Raw genomic sequence first — 13,880 nt, 5'->3', positions numbered from 1 at the left:
GGGGCACCCTCAGCAGGCAGACTTAGCACCCCGGGCCGCAGCCACAGGTCTCCGCAGGGCAGCCTCAAGTGGCTCCAGTGTAAACGCAATGTCGGGGGTAGAAGCGGGATGGGCTTTGGTGCGGCTAGCGCCGGGGAGAAGTGCTCAGCGCCGGTTCCTGGCCGGGAGTGGAGTGGGGCTAAGCTGACGGGGGTGGGCAGCCGGACAAATGGAGTGCTAGTGGAGAGGTCCCAAGCACCGGAGGGGGTAGATGGTCCCCCGTGGGGGTCGCCAGGCAGCCCCCGATGGCCTGCAGGTCAGTTACCTGGGCCTTGGATGAATGGAGGGAGGGACATGGGCCCAAGGGGAGATCGGTGCCACGTGGGGAGAGGGGAACCATGGGAAAGGGAAGCTTCTCTCCTAGTGGGGTCCCACGTGTGGGAAGCTGCTGTAGGAGGTCCCACAACTGCTGTGTGTGTCTCAGCAGGGCAAGCAAGCGACTCTGGGCTTGGGGTCCCGGTCTGGGGATGGAGTGGGGCTATAGCTATTCGTGGCCACGATGGCAGCAGCCTAGTGACCGGAGATGTCCCACAAATCAGGTCCTGTATCGCTAAGGGCCCTACTCAGGACAAATGCGGGGGGTGGGTGGGTGGGGTGCTGTCCCAGGGGGATATTTCACTCACCAGACTCCTACCACTTGGCTACCTGGACACCAAACCTGTTTGAGAGAGCTCTCAGAGTATGCGGGTCCACTGGTCCGCCATCTTCCCAGAATCCCCTCTTACAGCTCTTATCACAATCCATACATCAATTGTATCAAGCATATTTGTATATATGTCACCTTCATTCTTCTCTAGACATTCAAATTGTGTTTGAGCTCATGGTATCAGCTCTTTTTTTTACCCTCCCTTTCCCCTCCCACCCTCATGACCCCTTGATAAAATATAATTTATTATTATTTTCATGTCTTACACAGATCACTGTCTCCCTTTCTCCCAGGTTTCTTCCCCATCCTCTTCCACTTCCCCCTACCCTCCCGGTATGACTACTCCATTTCTGCTAGATGGTCACTCATTTAGCTTCAAGCCTTAAGACTCCAGACGCTGTATCTTTTGATCAGCTTTCTTCACCATATTTGCTTGTGCACATCGTCTTCGGCGATCATGCTGGGAGGGTAAGCAGCACAGAATGCCAGGTTGTTAGAAAAAAGTGTTCTTATGAGGGAGGGCTTGAGCAGAGGACCAAAGTCAGACCACTTCCTCAATGTATTGCCATATGAATATATGCACATAAGCCAATACTTCTACTTTATGAATGAATATATTTGCATAAGTGCAGACCTCTATCCATCCCTTTGCTTCCTAGATATTTCCTGTTTCCTTTTATCCTCCTCCTTTCCCACCATTACACTCACCCTTCTTCTGCCTCTTAGTAATTCCTCTCAGCTAGATTGCTGTTGTACCAACACCCCCAGGATTTGTACGTCCTCCTCATTGTTGATTTTAATTCCCCAGTAGTTCCCATGTCTGTGGCAATGTGTGCTCACCCCTCCCTTCCCCTAAGTCCCTGGAGAACTGTCAGTCCTGTTGCTTTCTCCTGTGGCTTGCTTCCCACGCCTCTTATACAGGTAGGCAGACCAAATGTAACATAGTCAAAACAAAAAGGAAACCAAAAATCGAATAAAGAGAGGGGGGGGGAAGGAAATAGAAAAACTATACAAAGAAGAAAATAATATACTTATCTTTAAAAGATAATTGGTTGCTTAAACAAAAATAATAGCAGCACATTGTGGGTTTTCTTTATTTTAACACTTGTAAAAGTAAAATGTATGCTAGAATCTAAAAGAGATCAGGAGGGGAGATGCACATTGCTGTAAGGTTCATATACTGCTCAGGCAGTGCTTGAATATCCCTTAAGTTAAATCCTAAAGTACATATTCTGAAGCACAAACTCTAATAAAGAAAGAGCTAAGCAGAAAAAACCTTTGTCTATGAAAGCAATTGGATGCAGAGCTTAAAATTGTCTCATAAAGCAAACTTCAAGTTCAGATGGCTTCACAGGTGCATGCTATCACATGATTGCTGTTGTTAATTATATCAATTGTACTGTTCACCACACATGATTGCTGTTGTTAATCATATCAATTGTACTGTTCACCACACATGATTGCTGTTGTTAATCATATCAATTTTACTGTCCACCACACATGTTGTTGTTGTTAATCATATCAATTGTACTGTCCACCACACATGCTGCCACCAAGCTGTGTATTTGACCTGCTGATTCCAAAAATGGCACCAGTTTTCCTGATGAGCTCTAGTTTTTGAGACACAGAACATATGCCATGGGCCACTCTTCATTCTGCTCGCTCATTTTCAAAAAATCAGTATATTTTAATGTAGTGTTAGCCAGTCTGAGAGAGAGAGGAAGTGCACACTGACTTTATCTAAAGTAGTTTGGGTTGTACTCAATATTTAGGTCATTATACTTCACAGGATGTCCACTAACCCAAAGATATATTTGAACCATGTAAATTACATAAACTTGGAATTTCCCCCAAGTATCATTCACCTCTATTAGGCACTGAATAACAGGCAGTTTCAATTTGGTATCTTAAAAAGGGGCCAGAACTAAGTTTTTTGTTTTTGCCAGGTACCATGGAGTCGGTCCCCACTCACAGTGACCTTATGCACAAGGAAGGAAACAGCTCCTGGTCCTCACCATCCTCACAGGCTTCCTGAAGCTCAAGCTCAATGCTGCAGCCACTTCTCTAGGTTCACATGAGTTCAGAAATGGGCACTGCACAATTTGAAAGAGAAAATTCTAGATCTTCGAAATCTTCATGTAAATGCTATGAAGTCACATTTTCGACATTCAAAATTGCCCTCATGCCTTCCATATTTTTACCTTTTCAATTTACTTTTTTTATTCCCTATTCTTCTCAAGTCAGGTTCGGGCCTTCCAATCTCCACTGTAGTCTCTGTGTATATGGCACCACCTCCCAGGCCAGAGAGTAAAACCTGCTGCCACCTAATCGATTCGACGTCAGTGTGGCCCTATAGGACAGAGACGAACTGCCCCTTTAAGTTTCTAAACCTTGAAATCACTTAAAGGCTTCAGAGAGACTCATCCCTGGCCTCCCTGTCATCATCAAGGTGTATGATCACTTTTTTCTTCTTTGGTTTTTCATATAACAATGGTGATATTAACTATTTCTCTTTGAAAGCTTGGCTGAGTTTGCTAAAGCATGTTCTTCAATTTTGTCCATGTCTGAGTGTTTAAGGGAGTTATCTTTGGTTTGTTTGGGTTTTTTTTAAATCAGGGGAGAGCGCGAACGCAGTCCCCCACTACCACAAATTATGCAGTCGAGTTTCCCACATTTGGGGAAATCGCAGGGGTCAGCACATCCGGAGTGCAATGGATAAGCCTCGCCCTGGGAAAACCACCTTCGTGATCATGGTATCTCCCCTGCCAGGTAAGTATCTATCCTTGGTTTTTATTGAGGTATAAAGCTCCAGAGGATGAACGTACTAGAGTTTGTTTATCCATTCCTCTGTAGTTGGGGTTTTTGGCTATTTCCATGTTTTTGCTATGGTGAAAATAGCTGCAGTAAAATACAGGGTGCATACGTCTGTTCATGGCATACTCCTAATTTCTCTAGGGCATTTACTCAGAGAGGCTGTTGGATCATAACATACTTGGGTTTGCATTTGTTTAAAGACGTATTATATGAGGACAGCACTGGAGACACTGTGCAGAAAGTGCCAGGTCTGCCCCATCACAGTGGGGTGAAACACTAAGGAAGTGCAACAGGGCAGCAAGGAGTCCTGAAAATACACGTCTGACTAGGGGGACAGGGCTTGGCACCTCATCAAACTCTCTTAAGGGTCAGCAGACAGACCTGGAACGATCATTTTTTGTTTGTTTCTTTTCTTTTCTTTCGCCCTATGTCTATCTATAGAAAACCGTGAACCCGAAAGTCCCAAGGGACATGGGAGAATACAGGGTGGGGAGGGGGAACAAGGAGCCAACAAACGTATGGTTAAGGGAACAACAAGAGATCTACAGTCGATGGCAAAGAGGACATACAATGTTTGGTGGAGTTTGATTAAGTGCAATCCATCCAAGAAGCGTTACTGAGAGCTGAATGGAGGGTGAGCATGATAGTGGGACAGGAGGAAGGTGAAAAGAAACAGAGGAAAGAAGTAGGAGGCAAAAGCAATTTATAGAGGTCTTGCTACAGATGTGTAGATATATAAATATGTTAATTTATAATGAAAGTGATAGAGGCCAATGTACATATATTTATATGCTAAGAATTAAGATAGCAGACAGACTTTGGGGCTCGACTCAGGGCTACCCTAAAAAAGAACACTTTGTCCGAATAACCTGGCACTCTGATACTCGCCTTCCTGACTTGATTGCTAAAGACAAAATGGGTGCATAAGCAAATGTAGTGAAGAAAATGGATGGTGCCTGGCTATCAAAAGATATAGCCTCTGAGGTCTTAAAGGCTTGAAGTTAAACAAGCAGCCATCTAGAAGGGAAGCAAATAAGCCCACATGGAAGAAGCACACCCAGCCTGTGTAATCATGAGATGTCAACTGGATCAGCTATCAAAAGATCCAAAACAAACAATTACATCGATGTGAAAGAAGGAGGGTTGGAGTGGAGACCCAAAGCCCATTTGCAGGCAATTGGACATCCTCCTACAGAAGGGTTACTATGATAAATTGAGACCCATGCTCATAACTATGGGTCTGGAAAAGTCTCTCATGATCATGAGATACAAATAAATCTTAATATACACTCTCATGACTGGATACAGTCCCTCCAATAACACCCCCCCCATAAAAGAAATGTCATAGAGGAGCTACCATATAAGATGAATCATTTCTGTGTCTGGCTACTTGACAATGTCTAAAGGTTATCTGTAGATGAAAGCAATCAGGTTCTGTAACCAACCCACCACAAAATGTAGCAGACTCTTTTTGACATCTCTTGCTGATACTGATCTGAGATGACTCCGCCTGGGGAGGACTCAGGGGGGGTTCGAAGTCAGCTAGCACTAGGTGGAGATGCTGACTCGCCTCATTGCTCATTGCTTGTTTATTATATTATCCACTTGTGATATTTCCTATTGACTATGACGTGCATGCCTTATGAAAGATCTGTAAGCCCCATTATACATACCCATTGGAAAACGCATTCTCTCTCTCAGTTCTGACATGGGACAGGGAGCCCCTGTGCCCCCACTGTCTGTCTTAAACATTTTCCACAATCGCAAAGTTGCTCCTTAGGACTCATTTGAATGTTGGAGACCCCTCACCCCAACAGGTTACAAGGAAGAGACAATTCAACCAGAGTGCAGTATAGCACCGATGAATCACACATCATTCCTCTAATTCCTGGATACTTCCTGCCCCTCACTACCATGACCCAGTTCTACCTTACAAATCTGGCTAGACCAAGAACACACATTGGTACAGCTAAGAGCTTTCAACCCATGGAATTCTGAACGGATAAAACCCTCAGGAACGGTAGTGGGAGTAGCGATTTCAGGGGGATGGTGAAAGAGGGAACCCATTACAAAGTTGGATATATAGCTCACCCCCAGGGGGTTGAATAACAGAAATGTGGGTGAAGGGAGACAATGGACAGTATAAGACATGAAAGAACAACAATAACACATAATTGATCAAGGATTCACAAGGGAGGGAGGGGAGGGAGGGAGGGGGAAAAGAGGAGCAGATACTAAGGGCTCAAGTTGAAAGAAAATGTTTTGGAAATGTTGATGGCAACATATGTACAAGTGTGCTTAATACAACTGATATATGGATTGTTATAAGATTTGTAAGAGTTCCCCAATAATACGATTAATAAAAATAAATACATAAATAAGGAAAAAAGAAGTGTCATACTGACCAATGTCTGTTATTTTTCTGTTTTATTGAATATTTAGCAATAGGTTAATATTTAATAGCCTATCATTGTTTTCCCTTTTGATTCATTTTAAAGTTTATTTAGTTTTTACTTTCTGTTATCTTTCCAACTAAGGTCTTAAATTGTTTTATTTTATTATTGTTTGATTTTTTGTTTTGTTTTGTGTTTTGATTAAGGGAGTGTTTTTTAGTTTTATTTCTGTATGTCTTCCTGTATATGAAATCCAGGATAGGGACTCTGTAGAGACAGTGCTGGATTAATAGGTTCTTATGGGTCATGGCAGGGAGAGTGGTAGTAAGTGGGGAAGAAAATGTTCTAAAATTGATGGTGGGGATGATTGCATAACTCCTTTTAATATGTCTAAACTATTGATTTGTATGATATGTGAATTATGTCAATAAAATTGTTAGAATTTAATAACATACAAAGGTTTCTTTTTTTTGATACAAAGGTTTCTTTAGCATTCAAAAATCAGTCTGTGTAATTCACAACTGTTAACAAATTTCATGGAAATCCTATGATCACCTCAACAGATACAGAAAAGCATCTTGCAAAATACAACATCCATTTCTGATGAAAATTCTCACCTGTTAAAGAGCTTCTTCCAAAAAACCCTCCAATTTTTATCCTCCTTAGGTGTCTTTGTGTGTCTGTCATAAATGGCCAAGGATTGTGGGATTGGAGCCACCTCGAGGCACAGCCAAAGACAGGCTTGGCAACCCACTTCTACAGAGCAGTTCGACTCTCACACATGGGGCCACTGTGACTCACAATCAACTCAACGACAAATAACCTACGGAATGTTCAAAGATGGAATGAATACACTTTCCCTCTTACACATGAATGTGTCCTCTCGCCACTGTACTGACTGCTCTAGCCAGTGCAGGAAGGAAAAACAAGGGAGAAAAGAGAAGGCATCGAGTCAGAAAAGGCAGAAATAAAACTATACATTCACAGACCACATGATCTATGCAGAAAATTCTAAGGTATCATTAAGAACTAATTAGTGAGTTTAGCAAGGTTGCAGATACAGAATCAGATTGTTTTTTTTAAAAAAAACAATGGTAAGTCACTGGATTGTACAAATAAAAAAATGTTGAAATGGGAAATGTTTTGTTACGTATATACTTACCACAGTGAAAATTTAAAATTCTTGTTTAAAATATAAGGCAACTGTATGTCTATATATTAACAATGAACTATAAGCTATTAAAACTTTGAAATGCCATCAATACATATGAAATACTTAGAGACAGATATGAAGAGACCAGTCCTTGGAAATAGACATAGTGTTTGGTAAAATAGAAGGTCAACGAGAAAGGGTGTCCCTCCATGAGCTGGATTCACACAGCGACTGCAACAATAGGCTCAAGTATAACAACAGTAGTGAGTAGGGTGCAGGGCTAGGCAGCACTTCCTTCCATGGTACGTAGGGTCATTGTACGTCATAACTGCCTGGTTGTACTTGACAACAGCTGCATGGTGAAGAATAGGCAAGGCTTGTACATTGCAAACTACAAGTCATTTCTAAGAGGACTAAAGACTTAAATAAGTGGAAAGCTATACTGGCTCATAGGTGGGCAGACTCAATATAGTTGAGATGTCAATTCTACCCTCAAATTAACCTAGAGATTCAATGCAACACTAATCAAAATCTCAACAGGATTTTTGTAAAGATTGTCAAACTGATTCTAAAATTTATCTGCAAAATGCCTAGAACAACAACAAAACAATTTTGAAAACAGGACAAAGTTGAAGGACTAACATTTTTAATGTCAAGACTAGAAGGATTGAGTGATGTTGGCACCAAGATAGGTAAGAGGTCAGTGGAATCAAGACAGGTAAGAGGTCAGTGGAACCGAATGTTTGTTGCTGCTCAGTGGGTTCCAGTTCACAGCAACTATTTAGGGCAAAGAACGAACCAACAGAGCTGGCTAAACTGTCATCTTAGAGATTGCCATATCTTCCCCCTAGGAGTGTGAATAGGTTCACACCACAGCCAGGTGCTTAACCACTGTATCACCAACTCGCCTGTGGGACAGAACAGGGTGTAAACTAGATCCACACATATAAGGACAGCCCTTTTTTTTCAGGCCAGAGACAACATAATTAAATTAAGAGTCATTTTAACAAATATGAGAAAGATGGGGCTTTCTACTCCCATAAAGAGTTAGTCTTGCAGCCATAGTACTACCCTGTCCTACAGGGTTGTTTTGGGTCGAAATCGGCTCAAAGGCAGTGAGTTTTGTTTTTTGAGGGTTTGTTTGTTTGTTTTAAATAGGAGCCTAAGGTATAGCAGTGGACTAAGTATTGGTAAGCTAACAGCAAAGTGGGTAATGACCAAACGTTGCGGAAGCAACTGGCTATCTGTATACAAGAAAAAAAACCTTTCAATCCGTGTCTCCATATCATCTATAAAAACTAAAATGGATCTTGGGCTCAGAACTCTAAGAAAAGGAAATATGAGGGAAAGTTGTTGTTTAGTTTGCTTATTTTTTGTGTGTGAACTTAGGTTAGGCAAAGATTTCTTAGCTATGATATCACATGCATGATCCATAAAAGAAAAACAGGACATCAAGGTTACAAACTGTCATTCTTGTAAGAAACTAAGAATGAAGATTAAGCCAGAGATTAAAACAATTATTTTTGCAAAGTAAGAGTATGTATGATAAAGGGCTTCTGTCTGGAATATATAATGTGCCGTGAATATATAAACAACCCATTTCTTAATATGGGCAAAATATTTGAACAGATACTTCACCAAAGAAGACAGTTGGCAAATCAGCATACGAAAAGAAGCTCAATATAATTTTTTATCAGGAAAATGCCAAGTAAAATCAAGTGAACTATTACCATGCCCCTCTTAGAATAGCTAAAATTAACACTGACCACACCAAAGACCAACAAAAACATGGAAGAACTGTGACTCTTAAGATAGTACTAGTACTTTTGAAAACAACTCAGCAGTTTCTTAAGCAGTTAAATGTATTTAGCTAATAATCATGTATCAACCCTGGTTCATCGATTGTAATGACCATACCATAAGATTGTGAATAACAGGAGAAACATATAATTCATAAACTGTGAACAGGATAAACAATGGGGGTAGTAATACACAAACTCTCTATCCTCTGTATAATTTTTCTGTAAGCCAAAAACTCCACTAGGAAATAAAAAAACCTATTCAAAAACTAGTGAAATGCTCACTGCAGTACCATTCACAATAGCCAAGAGGTAGAAACTACCTAAATTCCCTGAACAAATGAATGACTACAAACAATGTGGCCCATGCGTTTAGTGGACTCGTACTTAGCTGACAGGAGACATGACGATTTGGTACACACTACAGTCTGAAGAGAACTGAAAGACAGTATACCAAAAAAGATAAGCAATCAAAAAGGGCAAATGTATAGCCTCATATATAAAGCACTTACACAATGCAAGAACACGTTGTTCTATTAAATTGGCATTCCAGGATGCACACCTTCCAGACACGATTGCTGAAAAAAAATGTTTACATAAGCAAATGTGGTGAAAAAGCTAATGGTGCCCAGCTATCAAAAGATATAGCATCTGGGGTCTTAAAGGCTCGAAGATAAACAAGTGGCCATCTAGCTCAAAAGCAACAAAGTCCACATGGAAGAAGCAAACCAGCCTGTCTGACCCCAAGGTGCAGAAGGGACCAGTTATCAGACATCCAAGAGCTAAAAAACCATATCAGTGGGTGCCCACCTCCCTGATATGATCAATGAAGACAAATGTGTGCATAAGAAAATGTGGTGAAGAAAGCTGATGGTGCCTGGCTATCAAAAGATATAGCGTCTGGGGTCTTAAAGGCTCGAAGATAAACAAGTGGCCATCTAGCTCAGAAGCAACACAGCCCACATGGAAGAAACACACCACCCTGTGTGACCACGAGCTGTCGAAGAGATCAGGTATCAAGCATCTAGGAACAAAAAAAATCATATCATTGAAAAGGTGGGTGAGTTCAGAGTGGAGACTCAAAACCCAATGGTAGCCAACCGGACACCCCTTACTGAAGGGTTGTGGGGAGATGAACCAGGCAGGGTGCAGAGTAGTAACGATGAAACATATAACTTTCCTCTAGCTCTTAAATACTTCCTCCCCCCCCACCCCCCACTATCATCATCCCAATTCTACCTTACAAATCTGGCTAGACCAGAGGATGTGCATTGGTACAGATAGCAACTGGAAACACAGGGAATCCAGGACAGATGACTCCTCCAGGACCAGTGGTGAGAATGGCAATGCCTGGAGGGTGGAGAGAATGTAGGATAGAAAGGGGGAACTGATTACAAGAATCTACGTATAGCCTCCTCCCTAGGGAGGGGAGGGACAGCAGAGAAGAAGGCGGGGGGAGACATCAGACAGTGTAATATATGACAAAATAATAATAATTTATGAATGATGAAGGGTTCATGAGGTAAGGGGGGAGTGGGGAAGGGAGGGGAAAAATGAGCAGCAGATATTAAGGGCTCACATAGAAGGCTCACATAGAATGATGATGGCAACAAATATACATATGTGCTTGACACATGGATATATGTATGGATTGTGATAAGAATTGTACAAGCCCCCCAATAAAATGATTGTTAAATAAATAATGCTTTAAAAGGTAAACGTATAGAAAACAAAGTTTATTCGTGGTTGCCAGGGTAGGAAGGAGAAAAAAAGGGGGGGTTATGTATGATAGAAATACCACGTTAAGGGTAGGGTTACACAACCAGTTTATTATTATCGTTGCTGTCAATAAGAGGTTTAACTGGCAAAAGTTGTATGACATATTGATGATGACGATGACAGCAACAAAGAGTAGCTGCTAAGGCTGCTTAACTGAAACTAAGAAAAGGTGAGATTTGGTTGCTTGGTTTGTAGAGTGAGGGCCATGGTTTCACAGGACAGCCCAGTGAATTGGCCTAAAAACGCATTGAGTGCGTCCGTCCACCTCCTGGTTCCTGGAATAGTGCCTGCAAGCAGGCACCCAATGTACAGCAATTGTTCTCTACTCACCTGGGGCAACAGAGGAAGAGGCCAGAAGAGAGCTATGTGGAATGTGTGCTAATTGCATCCATGGACAGATGCCTCCTTTGCCATGAGACCAGGCATACTGGGTAATGCCAGCTGCCATTACTGAATATTTTCTTCAGAGATTCTAGAGAAGAATCTTGACCAAAAGGAGGTTGGTGGAATAACAGAACAGATTTCCAAAATCTCATGAAGATTGAATGAAGCCCTGAAATGATTACCCTGAGATAATCTTAAAGCAAAGTCCTCTTAAAATGAAACTGTAGTTTCGACTAACTAGTAAAAATGTCTGTCTGCCTTGAGATATCATGGCTTTGGGTAATCAGTTCATTGGGAGCTCTTAAAGATCTCATAACATTCCGTAGTTCAATCACATCAAGCAGTATTGTACAATTGCTACGATGTCAGTGTCTAAATATTTTCTTTCCTCTTGAACTCCTTTATTATCAGCTCCCTTTTATCCCCTCTTTCCCCCACCCTATATTTTTTCCTATAATAGTTTTGTTTTTTGCCATATTTTCCCTATAATAGTTTTGTTTTGTTTTTTGCCATCTTACATAATCCAATATACCCATTCACATACAATTCTGTTGTACAATCCCATCAAGTGGGGTTATAGTCATCAATGCTAGCAGCTCCCTATTTCCCCCTTCTTCACCCCCTCCCCACCCCCTCTCTTCCCACTCTCAGGGAACCAATGCTCTTATTACGATTTCTAAAGTGTTATCTATCTTGGTTTTCATGTACCAAACGATCTGAAATATACAAATGAACATACACAAGTCTAACATGATTAATGAGGTAAAACAAATAAAAACCATAATAGTAAGGGGAGGAAATATTAGAAAACTAGAGGATAGTTATGAGGTTCATCAGTGCTTTACTACACCCTGGATTTATCATCCCTTCTGTGTGGCCCTTCTGAGAAGGACTGTCCAATTATCTTACAGGTGGGTTTTGGGTCTCCACTACACTACATCCACACCCCTTCACATCGGTTTGATTGCTTGTCTTTGAACTTCTGATACCTCTTCCCATCAACACCTCATGATCACACAGGCTGGGGTGCTTCTTCCATGTGGGCTCTAGAGCTTGCCTGATCATGTTCTTTTAAGAACGATCTATATGGATTAAACCAGTAACAGCAACTTGAAAGATTTCAGTAGACTTGAAAGTAGTGAATTTATGTTAATTGAGGAGGAACAACTCAGAAAAGGAGGGTGGGATTCATTACACAGTCTAAGAACGGAACCAACATCGCCGAAATGGTACTTGTAGAAGTTGCTGGATTGGCGTATATTTTACTGTCTATTTTCTCAATAACAACAAAATATTTTTAACTTCTTATTATGAAGTGAGTGGGTATTACAGAACATTGTGAGCCATACGCCTGCCTTAATGATAGGTAGGAAGATTGGAACTAAAAGGGGTTGTCTCCACCAAATGCCTATGATAAATGAAAATCAGCTGGCCGGGTCACAAAAAAAGGGGTTTTAAAAGAAATCAGGCACGCATTAGACACTTATGGGAACAAGCTGGACACACGCAGACTAAGGTCACCGAGGCACAGGTGAATGTCCACCTAGGCACGCACACTACACACCAGCAACATGATGTCACACACGCACCTAAACTCAGTCACTAAGATTGGCCAATACCCTCAACCATGCTCCCCCACGCCCCCAAATTGGGTTAAGAGGGGATAAAGGGCAGAGACTGCTATTGCTCTCTTTCAGGTTGGATGGCAGGATATCTCCCACGGGCACCGTGCGAGCGTGTGCCTTCTCAGGGCTGGCACTCCGTCTCTGCTTCCTTCTCCGGTTCCAGGAACACCTCTTCGGGCTCGGTGGGCTCCTCTTTCCGGCCAATTTCCATGGGATTTTTCTGCGCTCCCCTGAAGCTGCCGTTTTCGGTCGGGCAATCTCCCACGGCCCCCCTCCACTTGGCCTTGCACGCATTCCAGGAATAGCGTGTTCTATCGGGGACTCTGTCACCTGAAACTTCCCTTCCTTTCACAAAAGTTACTGGGATTTACAAAAGTGCTTCTGCCGAGTGGATGATTTCAGCTTTGAGAACCAAGAACTGGGTAAAACCGTCTCAGAAACCTAACACTAGGATCCATCCAGTCCACTTTTAGATATCTACCCTACAGGGGGTGAAGGTATATTTCAAAGACTTGTACACAAATATTCATAGTAGCTTTATGCTTTATTTGTAATGGACAAGCACTGGAAACAACCCAAAGAGCCATCAACAGGATGGACAAATTCTGTTGTGTTCAAACCAAAACCCCTGGAGCTACCAACATAAGGGTATACATGCTTATGTGCACTGCATATTCATTTCTATTATTAAACCTCAGAGGGGGCACAGTTACAGATACTACCAAGACACAACCTAACACATCATGGGAATGACTGGCTGGGTTTGGAGGTTTGGGACCATCGGCGCATGGGACAATTTAGTCAATTAGCACAAAGCATAGTTCACAATGTTCAACATCCTGGTTTAGTCAGGGGCCTTAAGATCCTGTGAGAAGCCATCTAAGATATAACCATTGGTCTCTTCCCAGCCAGTGCTAAGGAGAATAAAGGAAACAAAGATGCAAGGAAGAAATTAGTCCAGTTGACAAATGGCCCACAAGAACCACAGTCTCTTCTAGGTGGAGACAAGCTGCCCAGTGCCTGACTCCCAGTACCAACGACTCTGTCCGGGGGCACAACAGCGGTCTCTGTAAGGATGGCAGAAAAATGTGGATCAAAACCCAAATTCCTAAATCCAGGCAGATTAACCAGATCAATAGTGTCTAGAGCAGCGGTTCTCAACTTGTGGGTTGTGATTCCTTTGGGGGTCAAATGACCCTTTCACAGGGGTCGCCCAATTCATAAAAGTAGCAAAATTAGTTATGAAGT

General features: G+C 42.1%; 1 non-coding gene across 1 annotated transcript; it reads right to left on the bottom strand.

The window, feature by feature from the left end:
* Positions 1 to 3,298: 3,298 nt before the first annotated feature.
* Positions 3,299 to 3,462, bottom strand: LOC142438139 (U1 spliceosomal RNA). The gene has a single exon (XR_012782569.1). It is a non-coding gene; the product is annotated as a U1 spliceosomal RNA (small nuclear RNA).
* Between the last annotated feature and the right edge of the window lie 10,418 nt (positions 3,463 to 13,880).

The sequence above is a fragment of the Tenrec ecaudatus genome, chromosome 1 (assembly GCF_050624435.1).
Source record: "Tenrec ecaudatus isolate mTenEca1 chromosome 1, mTenEca1.hap1, whole genome shotgun sequence".
Classification (NCBI taxonomy): Eukaryota; Metazoa; Chordata; class Mammalia; order Afrosoricida; family Tenrecidae; genus Tenrec; species Tenrec ecaudatus.
The sequence above is the reverse complement of the archived record's forward strand: the minus strand, read 5'-3'. Positions and strand labels throughout refer to the sequence as shown.